The sequence below is a fragment of the Diadema antillarum genome, unplaced genomic scaffold (genome assembly GCF_040938485.1).
Source record: "Diadema antillarum isolate AM-2024a unplaced genomic scaffold, OU_Dant_1.0 scf00000068, whole genome shotgun sequence".
NCBI classification, from domain to species: Eukaryota; Metazoa; Echinodermata; class Echinoidea; order Diadematoida; family Diadematidae; genus Diadema; species Diadema antillarum.
The window spans coordinates 2,258,940-2,273,312 of NW_027270957.1; positions in this window are offsets into that span (position 1 = coordinate 2,258,940).

The following is a 14,373-nucleotide window of genomic DNA, read 5'->3' on the forward strand; positions in this document are numbered from 1 at the left end:
ACAGCAGCTGGGCCCCAATAACCAATCTCAAATATGCAAATTATCACCAAGGCAACTGCAAGCATTGTAACTTACAACAATGGCAAATAATCTTATGAAATAGACAGTTGTAGTGATTATTGATAAGCTACCTTTCTTACCCAACCATGTGCCTACAGAGAAAAGAACACAAACTAAACCAAAACAGAATCAAAACCAGTGGATTCTTCTGGTAGAGTAAAAGGGATCAAGAAAATTAAGTTAATGACTGTATTTGTCTAATTAGTAGTTGTTGAAATTGCTGGGTTGAAACAATGAAACAAAGGTGTGCAGTTAGAGCAGAAAGTGTGCTATCAAATCATTACCGTCCTGCAAAAATACCCTAAACAGAAAACTTCTCGTAGACAACCTGGAATTTGAGGACAGCATGATCTTGTAATTCGAAAAAAAAAAGGAGGAAAAAAAATTACCTGATATATAGAAAAAAGCGACTGGCAATGTGTCACTTGCAAGTACAAGTTGGTCTAGTGGGACTGCATCCAAGGTACATGTATTCTTGAATTAACACTGTACAGTCAAACCTGTCTATAGCAGTCACCCAAGGAAGATGAAACAGTAGCTGTTATAGGTAGGTGGCCAGTGTAGACAGGGTCATTAACATGGCTTTTCTCTTGAGGGGAATTATTTTTAGTGGCCGCATATGGCAGGTGGCTTTCAAGGCAGGTTTAACTGTATATGAAATTGTGTCATATGAGTTCTATTGTGAGAGCAAAAAGAAAAAAAAAATGACCTAGATCTATTAAATTCAGCACAGGGTCTGCAGGTATCGCAGACATTTTCTTGTTCAGTCAGTTTGACCCAATCTACAGTTATGAGATGCCTGCCATACAAGCACATACAGAGTATTCACTGAAAGAGTAAATGAAACAGATGTACTCCCAGGTGATCACCATGTATTTATTTCTTACAAGACTAGCAATGATTACTCTCATCCATATAAATTATATGCGTGTATGCTTCTGAGAGTGAAGGTGTGTGAAATCCAGATGAAAAAAAAAAATGTTTTAAAAAAGAATTCTTCAAGTTTGTTTTCTTTTTGCGCCGTTGTTCTGCAACAACTATTGTAGCATATTGTACACCCTTCCCCCTCCTTTGTTTATATTTGTGTATAGCAATTGATGACAAATATGGGCCCAATGTTGGTTAACTAATAGAAAACGATCATTTTGTAAAATGGGCCATGTGGTTGAACGTGGTTAAACTTTAAGGAATTGAAACTTTAAGGAATTGAAAAGCAAAACAAAAAAGATAGAACAAAAGATAACACTAGATTCACGGACAAGATTGTGGACTCTACAGTAGTGTAGATAGTTACTTGCTTTGATATTGATTACGGTGTATTGATTTATTGTCTTTTTCAGCGGTATTAGAAAAATGATTTGCCACAAGGTGGAAGGAACTATGATTGGAGCTACTACAGCTGTGAACAGCATAGACAAAAGAAAAGATGAAAATAATCCTCTAATTATAATATTTTGATTGATTAACGTACGTAAAGTGAAACAATGTACCCAGTTTGTGTTGAATAGATTAATCTGGAGTGTTATCTCTGTCATTTAACTGGAGTAAAGGACTAGTGCAATGTCTTAGGACATTCCTGTGAGTGTGTTATACGTAGTAAATTGTAAGATGTTATTCTAACAGAGATTTCTAGTGTTTACCTCGCATACTGACAGCAGCATTTTATGGGATCTGCTGCCGTACTTGTAAAATTAGACGGGGTTTATGGTGAATAAGTATGTCTGAACCTCCTTTATAGCAAATAATGTGAATATTCAGGATGAGAAAATGTACCAACCACCTCATACATGTATATGCCAAATAACGATCAGGTTATCTTTGTTTTTAACTGGAACATACACTGGTGCTGGAGATAGAGGATGCCACAAAATGATATCTGTAGAATGATCTCACAGGAAACAAACATGTAACAACTATTTCCAACTATTTCCAACGGCAAAGAAGTTTTTGTCATAGAAAAAAAAATTGCTTGTTTAAGCCATTTGATACTGTTGATTAATATTCGGTTCTGCATTAGTGTTTTCAAGTAGCTGGTCAAGTCTATAATGGTGTTTGTTAGTGTATTTCAGGATAGGACAAACAAGATTGTGTGGAAAGATTTGATCCTGTTACATTGCTATTCCCACTTGTGTGCCTCGAAGTCAATCTTACTCTCTATCTTCTTAACAATAGTTTGAAATACACTGCTTGCAGCTCGAAAGCTGCGTAACTTGATAGTTAAATACTATGATCTTCATTCTCTTGACATTTAGAAATTGCCTTACTAGACATGGGCTGAGATTTGAGAACAGAGAAACCTGCATGAAACGCTTTGTTTGTTTACAACTCATATCTAGTCAGATCTTGAGAGCTTTTCATTCATGTGTTTTCTTTAATCCACTATTAGTGATATGTAGACATATGTAAAAAAAAAGAAAAAAAAAGAAAAAAAAAGAGAAAAAAATGTCAAGTCAGAAAATGTTCAATAAAATGTTTGCACAGATTTTGTATTCCATTGGAGCCAGAAGGGTTCATCTGTATTTCAGAGACCTGACTGTTGTATTTAAACTGCTGTGAAGAAAGAAAACCTTGGCCAAAAGTGACTAGAGCACTTACCATAGACTCTGTAAATAGGTTTGAGTGTGGAATCAAGGTACCAGTGTTGCCTGGATGCAGAGTACAGTGTTAGGTAGTTTTCTTCTGTGCAGTTGGAGTTGATTTTGTCTGTTGACAGGAATTTTTTGTTAGGCACATATATGTAATAAGGTTTTGTGGAGCTCATAAGGTTCTCAGTGGCATTGAAATTTGGGTGTAATGTATTATTTGCAGATTGAGGATTGAAGAGAGCTATTATGTACAATATTGTGAAATGGTTTGTCCAAACCGTCTCCTGATGCTCTGAACAGCTAGGGTGTCAAAAACAAGGTCTCTTCCTCTACTTTATCCTCGTTTTTATGCTGTTAGCATTGCTCCAAATATAATAAAGGCTTATTTACATCATAATCAACATTCTAGATATGGACTTTTGGTGTTTGGGTGTTTTTGTTTTTCTTTATTATTTTTGTTTTTCATATTTTGAAACCTGTGTGAGGGGAAAAAGGCCATCTCAGCATGTCTGATTATGGCAAAGAATTTTTGGTTTGCAGAGGTTTATCCTGTTCAGTTAGCCCCACTTTGATTGTAGAGCCAGTCAGTGTGAGATACTACATTGACCTGCTCCTCATATTGCACTTAGTAGAGACTCGAGTTGTGGATGATGTTCATTAGAAGGGATGGCAAGAACTGGCGTTCTTACAGCTTCATCTTTCATCTGCCTTACTTATACTTTTTTTTTTTTTTTTTTTTCATTCATTTGCATGCGTAAGTGTGCAAATCGTTTACCAGTAGATGTGGAGTACAGTTATTAATTCTTATCATTGTTAGTTTTCCTTAGTTTGGCAACTACAAGAAGAAAAAAAAGAAAGAAAAAATGTCATTGTAAATCAGCAAGAGTGTCTTTTTTTTATATATAAGAATTTTCTCTCTGTGGGTTGTTGACATAGTGTTCTTTTTATCACAGAAATATGTTTTGAAGTGACGAACTTGTTTATATTTGCATGTTACACAGCGTTTTCAGACAAGATCAAATGTTAACTATGTAGCCTAAAACTATTTTTGTGTCCCCAGATGAAGCCTAAGAAAGAAACCATGATGCATTCATGTTGTCAGGGTGGATGTAGCCTTTTGACTATAATTGTAGATTATTTGTACAAAAAAAAAAGAAGATCTCCTTCTTTTCCCTAGGAAATGAAATATATTTTAGGTAGAGACACATTTCAAGATCAAATGTGTTAGATCCTCAATAAATCTGATGTGTAAAAAAAAAAGGAAAAAAAAGCAATATGGCTCATGTTTGTATCTTTGAAGCATGTATCTAAATGAATGGCTTGGTATGTTTTGTTTGGTGTGACTGTTGTGTGAGCTCTCTATGGCATTTGATGTAGGCCTACAAATGTATGTGCCATTAACTGCACAGCTGGATATATGACTTCATGTATAGACCAGCTGTGGTTATTTCATGACCTTACAGTAATACTATTACAGGATGTTCACCTCAGCTGCTTTTAAAACAACTGGGAAGATCTCTTTGTCAAGTAGAAAGCAGTAGGGTTGTTGATTTTTCTGACACAAATTGCAAGAAATAAAAATGTACAAAAAAAAAAAGCATGTTACACGTAACAGGTTAAAGTGCAAATAATAATGAAGGTAGAAAATTATTTCTTCTTACTTGATTTGATCCAAACGGGTAATATGATCCATCCTAAGTAGTATTGGCATCTACTACTTTGTAAATCATTTGAAGAGAGATATTTTGACAGTTTTGTGAACAACCTACACGGGACATGGTGAAATAAAAATTCACATGTACACCCTCTCTGTATTGGTATAAAGTACGTGGAAAATAGGCTTAATATGGAAATCCATTTTGTAAAAGGTGAGAGCAATTACTGTGCATTGCAATCATAGTTATCACAGAAATACCTTTAACAGGAAATTCCATTCTGACGTTGCTTTGTTTGAAAGCAGAAAGTGGAGCAATGATTTTTTTTTTTTGGGGGGGGGGAGGGGAGACACACACACACACACACACACACATGCACACACACACACACACACTCATAAAATGAAAATTATGAACTGGTACAGTTTTTATAATAGCAAGACAAATTGGTAACTTTATGTGACATGTGTTGAGCAGTTCCCCATTTACTTTTAACATAGAATTTCATTTACCATTTTTCATTTATCCAAAATATTTGGGTGCAGGCAGAACTTATTCACAGAGGAAGACAGGAAAAAACATGCAGTAACGGGTTTGAAATTTTTTTTTCTCGGGAGAAACTCTAATGTAACAAACATTGCTATAACGAGATATTGGTTATTATGAGGAAATTTCCTTCCACACAAGTCTAAGTAAAACGCTACTCTTATAGTGAGATCAGCTATTAAGAAATAACTGCTATAACCAGATAAATTTTGTGATTTTCAAACAAAGAAAAACATAGTAAATCAAACCTGTTATAGCGAGGTGAAGCGAAATCTGTTTGGGTAAAGCTTTACTTCGCCTGCGCAATCATGTTCAGAGGTTGTAAAGCTCAATGCGACGGGGCGAAAACTGCGTCTTGTACACATGTATTTTCTTCTAGAACACTCCACATAGCACCGCATGTTGTATGTGTGTGTGTGTGTGTGTGTGTGTGTGTGTGCACATATTATATGTATACATGCAGAGAGCGTGCTAGGAGTACTTACCGCCCATACATGACATCATCATGGCGTATAGTAGGTGTGATGCAATCTGATGCTGTAATTGGCTTTCTACTAGCGAATTCCCCATCTTCACACACGCAGGCATAACATAAATACATAAATACGGAATGTGTCAGATACACACACAGCATCACGCAGAACACGTTCAAGCTTTCCACACACAACACACGCTTGCCATAACCACATACTAATCAACAGACGATCGTGACACAATTGCACACAAAACATTTACAAATTCGAACATCCATTAAGAAACACATTAAATGAAAGAAAGATGTTATTCAGAGGGGTGAAGGTTCATGTGCGAGTTTCTTCACTTTGTCTTCCTCTACAAATTAAATTTGTGAAGATCGCAACTGCTGATCTGTAAATTAACAAACATGTCGAAAAAAAAGGAACCAGTGGGACTCGAACCCGTCATCTACTGCTTTCTGGGCAGCGACACTACCACCAGGTTGTCCCTGGTTGCTGGCAGTGACACGATGAACATGGAACAAATACCCAAGCTCCGAGATTCTGACATTGTTATGTTAAGTAGTCCAAGGCGGACAAGGCATATTAAATGAAAGAAAGATGTTATTCAGAGGGGTGAAGGTTCAGGTGCAAGTTTCTTCACTTTGTCTCCCTCTACAAATTAAATTTGTTGAGATCGCAACTGCTGATCTGAATTAAACAATGTCAGAATCTCGGGAGCTTGGGTATTTGTTCTTTGTTCATCGTGTCACTGCTGGCAACCAGGGACAGCCTGGTGGTAGTATCGCTGCCCGGAAAGCAGTAGACGACAAGTGTTATGAGGTCTGGTGCATAGACTAGCATCATATGCAATGTATGATTGAGGGTACCACCTATCGTCACCCTAAGGATCTGTAGCTTGTTTATTCCAAAAGTATAAACCAAAGTTGCCAAATTTTAACCTCAAATATGCCATAAATACTGCAGTTTTGAATGTCGTGACCGTTCTGTTGATTCTGAATCTCCGTTGGAAAATAACGCAATTTTAGTGCATGCGATCCATTTTTTTCGCGCGGCTGAAAAGGGTACCTTACGATCGGCACCCCCTCCCTCCATAGGTAATACACGTGAATTTCACAGTCATGCGCTGTTACTGAGTGGATGTGTAATTGAAACTGATTAGTTTGGTTTGTTAGTTTGTTTATGGGTTTGATTTCCGTTTCTTTGTTTTTATTGTTTTCATAGCTAATGGCACTTAATCCCGCGTGTACCTTTTCGTTCTATACGCAAACAGCCATGATACGCAGGGTGCCGATGTCAAGGTACCCTGCCGATAGGTGGTACCCTTACCATACACTGTAAGCAGTACACAGCACTTGAATGCATGCCTGTAGAGTACTAAGATGGCAGTGCCTCTATCATGCTCTATTTAGCTTATATCTAGCATAGAAAGAGCTACCATGGTGTCTTGGAGTGGAGATCTCCGTAGCAGAATGCAACATCTGCCTCCAAAAGGAATTTTCAAGGTGGGATCAGAGAGAATTTGGATTAAGTTCGATTTTCCTGGCATGAACAATTCAACATTGTGCATGCAATCTTGTGACTGTACTACAGTAGTATACTGCAGTTTGTATGGTGATGAAATCGGCGGGTGTAGCCGTTCACGGCAGTTTGCGCACTGAAATGCTAGTTTGAATTCGTTATTAAAGTGACTTTACAAGCTTCAACTGCTGGAGTGGCATCATATCAGATTCCCCTCCTCCCCAAATGCAATGCAAAGGGAACACAGAGACGAATTGGCTGAATTTTGAGGAAGCATGAAATGATTATTGCATTGCCACTGAACTTGATAAAAAGGATGCCAAAATCCAAGTTGCTACACTGAAGACGGTGATGGGCCAAGATTGCCGCACAGTGCTTACTGGTCTCAAATTATCCACAGAGGAAATGAAAGACATCACCAAGATTCTGAGTAGCCTCAAAGAGCATTTTGTTATGAAACGAAATGTACTATATGAGACGTACATATTTCACACAGCAGAGAAACAACCACAAGAGACTGTTACTCAATTTGTTGACAGGCTGCGTAAGCTGGCAGCTACCTGCAAGTTTGGAGAGCAATGCTTGGAAAATGAGATGATACGAGACAGACTGGTCATGGGCTGTAGGGATCAAGGGGCGAGAGCAAGACTGTTTCGGGAAGATGAATGCACATACAGAAAGCCCTTGATACCCTGAAGATCAGTGAAGCAACCACACAGCAGTTGAAAGTTATCACTGGTGGTGAACATGAGCAGCAGCAAGAACTAAACTTTGCTAAGAACAAGCAAGGACGTCAGTCAAAGAATCCAAGAAAGGGAAAAGATGACTGGAAAAAGAAACAACAGCGAGAACAACAGCCCCCATTGGAAGGAAGTGCATGCCTGTACTGTGGAGGAAAGCATAAAAGAGGAATGAGGAACTGCCCAGCATATGGCAAAGAATGCAGCCGATGTAAGAAGATGAACCATTTTGCAAAGGTCTGCGAAGCCAGAATTGAAACTATTCATGCCGGTGACCAGGACAGTGACACAGACAATACAGATGAGTCAAATTTCAGACTGGAGCATGTTGGATCTCTAAATGAAAAGAAAGGGCGTAAGATTGTAGTCCCTATCATGATGAAAACTCAAAAGCATGTTCAGAAAGTCATGTGTCAAGTTGATACAGGCGCCACCTGTAATGTAATGTCCTACAGAGAACTATGCAAACTTGAAAAAAGTGACAAACCATGCATGCACCCATCAGCCACAAGGATAAAATTATAAGATGGAAATTACATACCAGTCAAGGGTGAGACAGATCTGATATGTAGCTATGAGGGGAGCTCATACAACATCAACTTTAAGATTGAGGAGACATCGAGCGAGATGCCCCTACTTAGTGGACAATCCTCCATCCAGATGGGCATGATACGAATCAGCGGCGAAGTGGAGACTGTGCATCTGACACAATCAAGAGACTAGGGGGGCATTTCATGAAGGAACTTGTCGGATAAAATATCTGACAAGTCAATTATATCCGACAAGTTTTGAGAAATTCTTTAGTCTGATTGGCTGATTTCTCAAAACTTGTCGGATATAATTGACTTGTCGGACATTTTATGCGACAAGTTCCTTCATAAAATGCCCCCCTGATTGCAGAATACAATGACGTCTTCGAAGGTCTTGGCTGTTTGCCTGGAGACTACAGCCTGACCCTGGACAACAATATCATGCCTGTCAAGCATGTTGCACGCAAAGTTCCAATCAATGTGAAGCAGGAACTGAAGGACGAACTGACAGACCTTGAACACAGAGGCATAATAGCCAAGGTCACTCAGCCAACGGACTGGATTAGCAGTATGGTGGTGGTCAGAAAGCCACAAAAAATGCGCATCTGTTTGCATCCAAGGGATCTGAATCAGGCTCTGAAGAGACCGCACTACCCTATCCCAGTGATTGATGGCATTCTGCATAATCTTTCTAAAGCAAAAGTGTTCACAGTACTTGACGCAAAAGACGGGTTCTGGCAGGTGAAACTACAGGATGCAAGCAGCTATCTTACCACTTTTGCTACGCCATTTGGACGCTACAGGTGGAAGAGAATGCCATTTGGGATCTCACCGGCCCTAGAGGAGTTCTAAAGAAGGCAACATGAGATCATCGAAGGGCTCCATGGTGTTGAAGTCATAGCTGATGACTTCTTGGTCTTTGGAAGTGGAAATACCATGGACGAGGCAGTAGCTGACCATGATCGAAACCTGGAACAATTCTTACGGAGAGCCAGGAAGGTCGACTTGAAGCTAAACAAGGCCAAGCTGAAGTTGAGACAGACCACCGTGTCATACGTGGGACATAAACTGACAGCAGATGAACTTCGACCAGATCCAGAGAAAGTCAAGGCTGTAGTTGACATGGCCCCACCTGAAGACAAGAAAGCAGTGCAGCGTCTACTAGGCAGTGTGACATATCTAGCGAAGTTCTTGCCAAGGCTTTCTGAAGTAGCAGAACCGCTGAGGAGGTTAACGGATGCAGGAACACACTTCGAATGGCTGGAACATCACATAGAAGTCCTGAACGAAATCAAACTAATGCTCACACAAGCTCCAGTCTTAAAGTACTTTGATGAGGCTGCTGAAACGACCATACAGTGTGACGCATCTGAGAAGGGGTTAGGAGCTACACTCCTGCAGAATGGCCAGCGGGTGACATTTGCTTCGAGGGCTCTATCCCGCACAGAGCAGTGCTACGCACAGATGGAGAAGGAATGTCTGCCTATTGTGTTTGCCTGTGAGAGGTTTGACCACTACATTCAAGGCAAACCTGTGACTGTAGAAACAGACCACAAGCCTTTAGTGCCGATCTTCATGAAGGCAATCCATGGTGCTCCCAAGAGACTACAGCGAATGCTTCTTCGGCTCCAGAAATATCACCTGGATGTCCAGTACAAACATGGAAAAGATGTGCTCCTTGCTGATTGGCTGAGTCGAGCATACCTACCTGACACAGGAGGGTCTGATAAGATATACAAGGAGATAGAAGAAGTCAACCAAATGGACCTCCTGAAAGTTAGCGAGTCCACAGAGCACCAGATCAGAAATGGGACAACTGCTGATCAGCAACTGCAGGACCTCATGTTGATGATCCAGCAAGGATGGCCTGATACAAAGGAAGCAGTACCTGGCAGTATAAGAGAGCACTTCAGGGATGAGATCACAGCACAGAATGGAATCCTGTTCAAAGGCCAGAAGGTGATTGTCCCCCAAATACTCCGGAGCAGAATGGTGGAGAAGGTACATAGCAGCCACCTAGGAGTCGATGCATGTGTAAGAAGGGCACGTGACACACTCTTTTGGCCAGGCATGGCAAGCCAAAATAGAGATAAGGTGGAGCAACGCTCGGTCTGCAACGCCATGAAACCAAAGCAACAGAAAGAGACAATGATATCTGCTGAAATCCCTGCAAGACCATGGGAGTTTGTGGGTCAAGACTTGTTTCATATGAACAACAGACAATATCTGGTGACAGTGGATTTCTACTCTGACTACTGGGAGTTGGACCAGCTAGAGAGCACCGCTGCCCAGGATATAGTAGAGTGCTCAAAACACCACTTTGCACGACATGGCATACCTGAGCGGGTCATAACAGACAATGGACCTCAATTTGTGGCCCAGGAGTATGCCAGATTTGCAGCAGAATGGGACTTTGACCACGTGACCAGCTCCCCCCGGTACAGTCAAAGTAATGCTAAATCTGAGTCGGCAGTGAAGATAGCCAAAACACTTGTAAACAAGAGACCCGGGGTCACGCGCTCACCTGAGTATCGCAATTTCACCTTCCATGCATTCTTGCACACTCTTACCTGAGAACATTGGAAACTTAGGTCTGCATATGGATCCCCCCCCCCCCCCCCCCCAACTCCAGGGTGGGGGGGGGGGGGGGCAGGCAGCCCTGGATCTGCAATGAACAAACTTGGAACTAATGTCATTAATGTACAAACTCATGGTATTAACTTCATATGCTTTATCATTTCTGGTTCTAGAGTAGAAGATTTTAAATATTCCTTAATGTGGGGGGAGGGGGCCCCAAGAGGGACATGGTGCCCATTTGAAGGAATTGAGATTCTATCCCCCTAGGGATGCTATCTGCTAAGTTTGGTCAAAATTCATCATGAGGTATTCAAGAAGATGAACATGTACAATTCAGGCTCCATTACAACTGTAGGACTTCTCCCCATCCCCTCTCCTGGCTCCCTGATTCCACCAACCCCATGAACAAACTTGAAACTACAGTCATCAATGTACGAACTCATAGTACCCGGGTATTATCTAAGCCCTATCACTTCTGGTTCTAGAAAAGATTTTTTAAAGATTCCTTAATTTCAGGGGGTTTGGGCCCCCTGGGAGCCCCCCAGGTAGGCCATGATGCCCATTTGAACAAATTTAGATCCTATCCCCCTAGGGATGCTACCTACCAAGTTTGGTGAAAATCAGACATGGCGATCTCAAAGTGAAGATGAAAATGTACAATTTAGGCCCCATTAGGACCCCTCCCCACCCCCCTCCCCTGGGTCCCAAGGGGGGCACCCCTGATTCTCCCATGAACAAACTTGAAACTACAGTCATCAATGTACTTACTCATAGTATCAACTAAGCCCTATAACTTCTGGTTCTAGAGAAGATTTTTAAAGATTCCTCAATTTTAGGGTGTTTGGGCCCCCCTGGGGCCCCACAGGTGGGCCATGGTGCCCATTTGAACAAATTGAGATCCTATCCCCCTAGGGATGCTACCTGCCAAGTTTGGTGAAAATTGGTCATGGGGTTCTCAAGGAGAAGATGAAAATGTAAAAAGTTTACGCATGCCGGATGACGCACGCCGGACGCCGGACGAAGAGCGATCGCAATAGCTCACTTGAGCCTTCGGCTCAGGGGAGCTAAAAAGGCTATCAACGATGGAAGTGATATTCACCTTGCCATGCTTGAGTGGAAAAACACGCCTGACCATGACGGAGCAAGTGCAGTGCAGAAACTGATGTCCAGGCATACTCGAACAAGGCTTCCAACGCCAGAGGTACTACTCATGCCAAAGGTAGTGCTGGATGTACCAGAACAGATCAGAATGAGAAAGCAGAAGGCCAAACTCCTGTATGATAGAGGGGCCAAAGATCTACCAGAGCTGCACATAGGCCAAGGGGTACTTCTACAACCAGACATGGCTCACCAGCCATGCAGACCTGCAATTTGCAGACAAATCCTTTGTGATCGGTCATATGTGGTGGAAACAAAAGACGGACGTCAGTATCGGCGCAACCGGAGGTTCCTGAGAGAAACGGCTAACACCAAGCCAGAGTCTTCAACCACCGTAAAGGTAGCAGAACATCCAAAACAGCCAGAAGGCAGTCAACAGCAGCCAAATCATCTTGGTGATACTGCTAACGTCACACATAAGCAGCTGGACCAACTACCACATGGGACCGACCAGAGAACAGGACAAAGAAGGCCCAGCGAAACAGCCCAGCAAGCTCCGCTCCCATCATCTACTGCAGGCAGACCACAGTGGCAGAGAAAAATCCCAGCAAAGCTGAATGATTTTGTGCTTACTAAGTGATTTGTGGGAACCCAAGAGCAGCAAAGGGATAGTGATTAGTCAGCAAGAGTCATGACATCGGGCAGAATAATGTGGGCCAATACCTTCGCTCTATTGGCTCAAGGCTTTAAATTTTGTTTGTTTGTTTGTTTTTTGTTTTGTTAATAGATTGAAATTTTGTAGCTGCAAGTTAGGTGTTAATCAGCAAGAGTCATGACATCGGGCAGAATAATCCCGAGACTCTTAGCTGTGGGCCAGTACCCTCGCTCTACTGGTCCAAGAGTGCTTTTTGTTATTTTAGTTTAGTTTTTTAGTTTTTTGCTTCCATGGTAAAATATTTGACATGGTGTTGAACTATACGAGTTAGCAGTGAACAAGCATCCAGATTGAAACAACTCGCCTCGGACACAGAGAAGCAGCGAGACACATTCGAAGACTGATGGACCGACTTAAAGAAACAAAACAGAACAAAAAACAAACAAACAAACAAACAAACAAAAAGGAAGAAGCAAAAATGTATTACGTATAATGTTGGACAGACATGTATGTTTATTATATTGAAGAAGGGAAACAGAAAATCTGTATTTGGGAAGTACATGTATAAAGAACTTATAAACAAAAGGTACATAAAAGGGAGATGTTATGAGGTCTGGTGTATAGACTAGCATCATATACAATGTACACTGTAAGCAGCACACAGCACTTGAATGCATGCCTGTAGAGTACTAAGATGGCAGTGCCTCTATCATGCTCTATTTAGCTTATATCTAGCATAGAAAGAGCTAACAACAGGTTCGATTCCCACAGGTTCCTTTTTTCCGACATGTTTGTTAATTTACAGATCAGCAGTTGTGATCTTAACAAATTTAATTTGTAGAGGGAGACAAAGTGAAGAAACTCGCACCTGAAGAAACAAATTCGTGATATTGCATTTCACTGGTGAAAAAAACATTTTCTTTACACATATAGGTAAGTAATTCCCTCACACACATTGCCAGGTTATATCAGCATTAATTGAAATGTGATATGAAGTTCCACATGTGCTAATTAATGGCTTCATGTTATGCTTTTTTCATGCCTACTGATATAATGAGATATCGGTTATAACGAGGAAAACGACTCGGTCCCAACATTCTCGTTATCAAGTTTCCCCTGTATGAAAATTGGGGACTTTTTCGTGTGCAGACCAAATGGAGAGGTGCCCCGCAGAGGTATATCACAAACACGTAACATGAATGTGATATGTGCAAGTACATGTACCGGTACTGTAAATGTATACAATGGATACACATAACCCCAAATATTATCCTGGATAAGTTTGTAAAGCTGCAACTGCTCTACACTGCAAAGCCAAGGGATTTTTTTATTTTTCAGCCAACAGTGGCTGCATTTCCTTGTTCTTGAATACAAGAATTCAATATAATTTCATATCCTCTGTTGGAATGCCCCATCTTCTATCTGTCTAATACTTGGCGTCTAGATTTCATCCCTATCAGAGGATAAGAATACAACCACTGTGCCATGGAAATTTTGCCTTGTTTTCATCCTAGTTTGGTTTCAATACTGTGGTGTGTGCGAATATACAGCATGCATTCACTGACACACATCCACACACATCATATAGATAGATCTACATACGGATCAGTCATCATTTTCCAAAAACTCTGCATTCACTTGTTGAGTCAAAGAGCATTTTTCCCTCTCTCATTCCCCATTGATAATGTATATCACATGCAAAAGTGGCAATTCATTGGACAAGGTGGCTCTATTGTGACAAAATTGGTATAGAGACACCCCTTCTCAAGATAATGGACCAACCCAGGGTGTGCAGTGTGTGTGCACACGAAAGCGTGTACGGGGTATAGACGATGTCAAGGGACACACGCAACGGGTACAAAGGTCTAAGTGCAAGAGGTATAAAAGGACCCTGCTCGGAGAGGGAATAGTAGATAGATAGTTGGAGAGT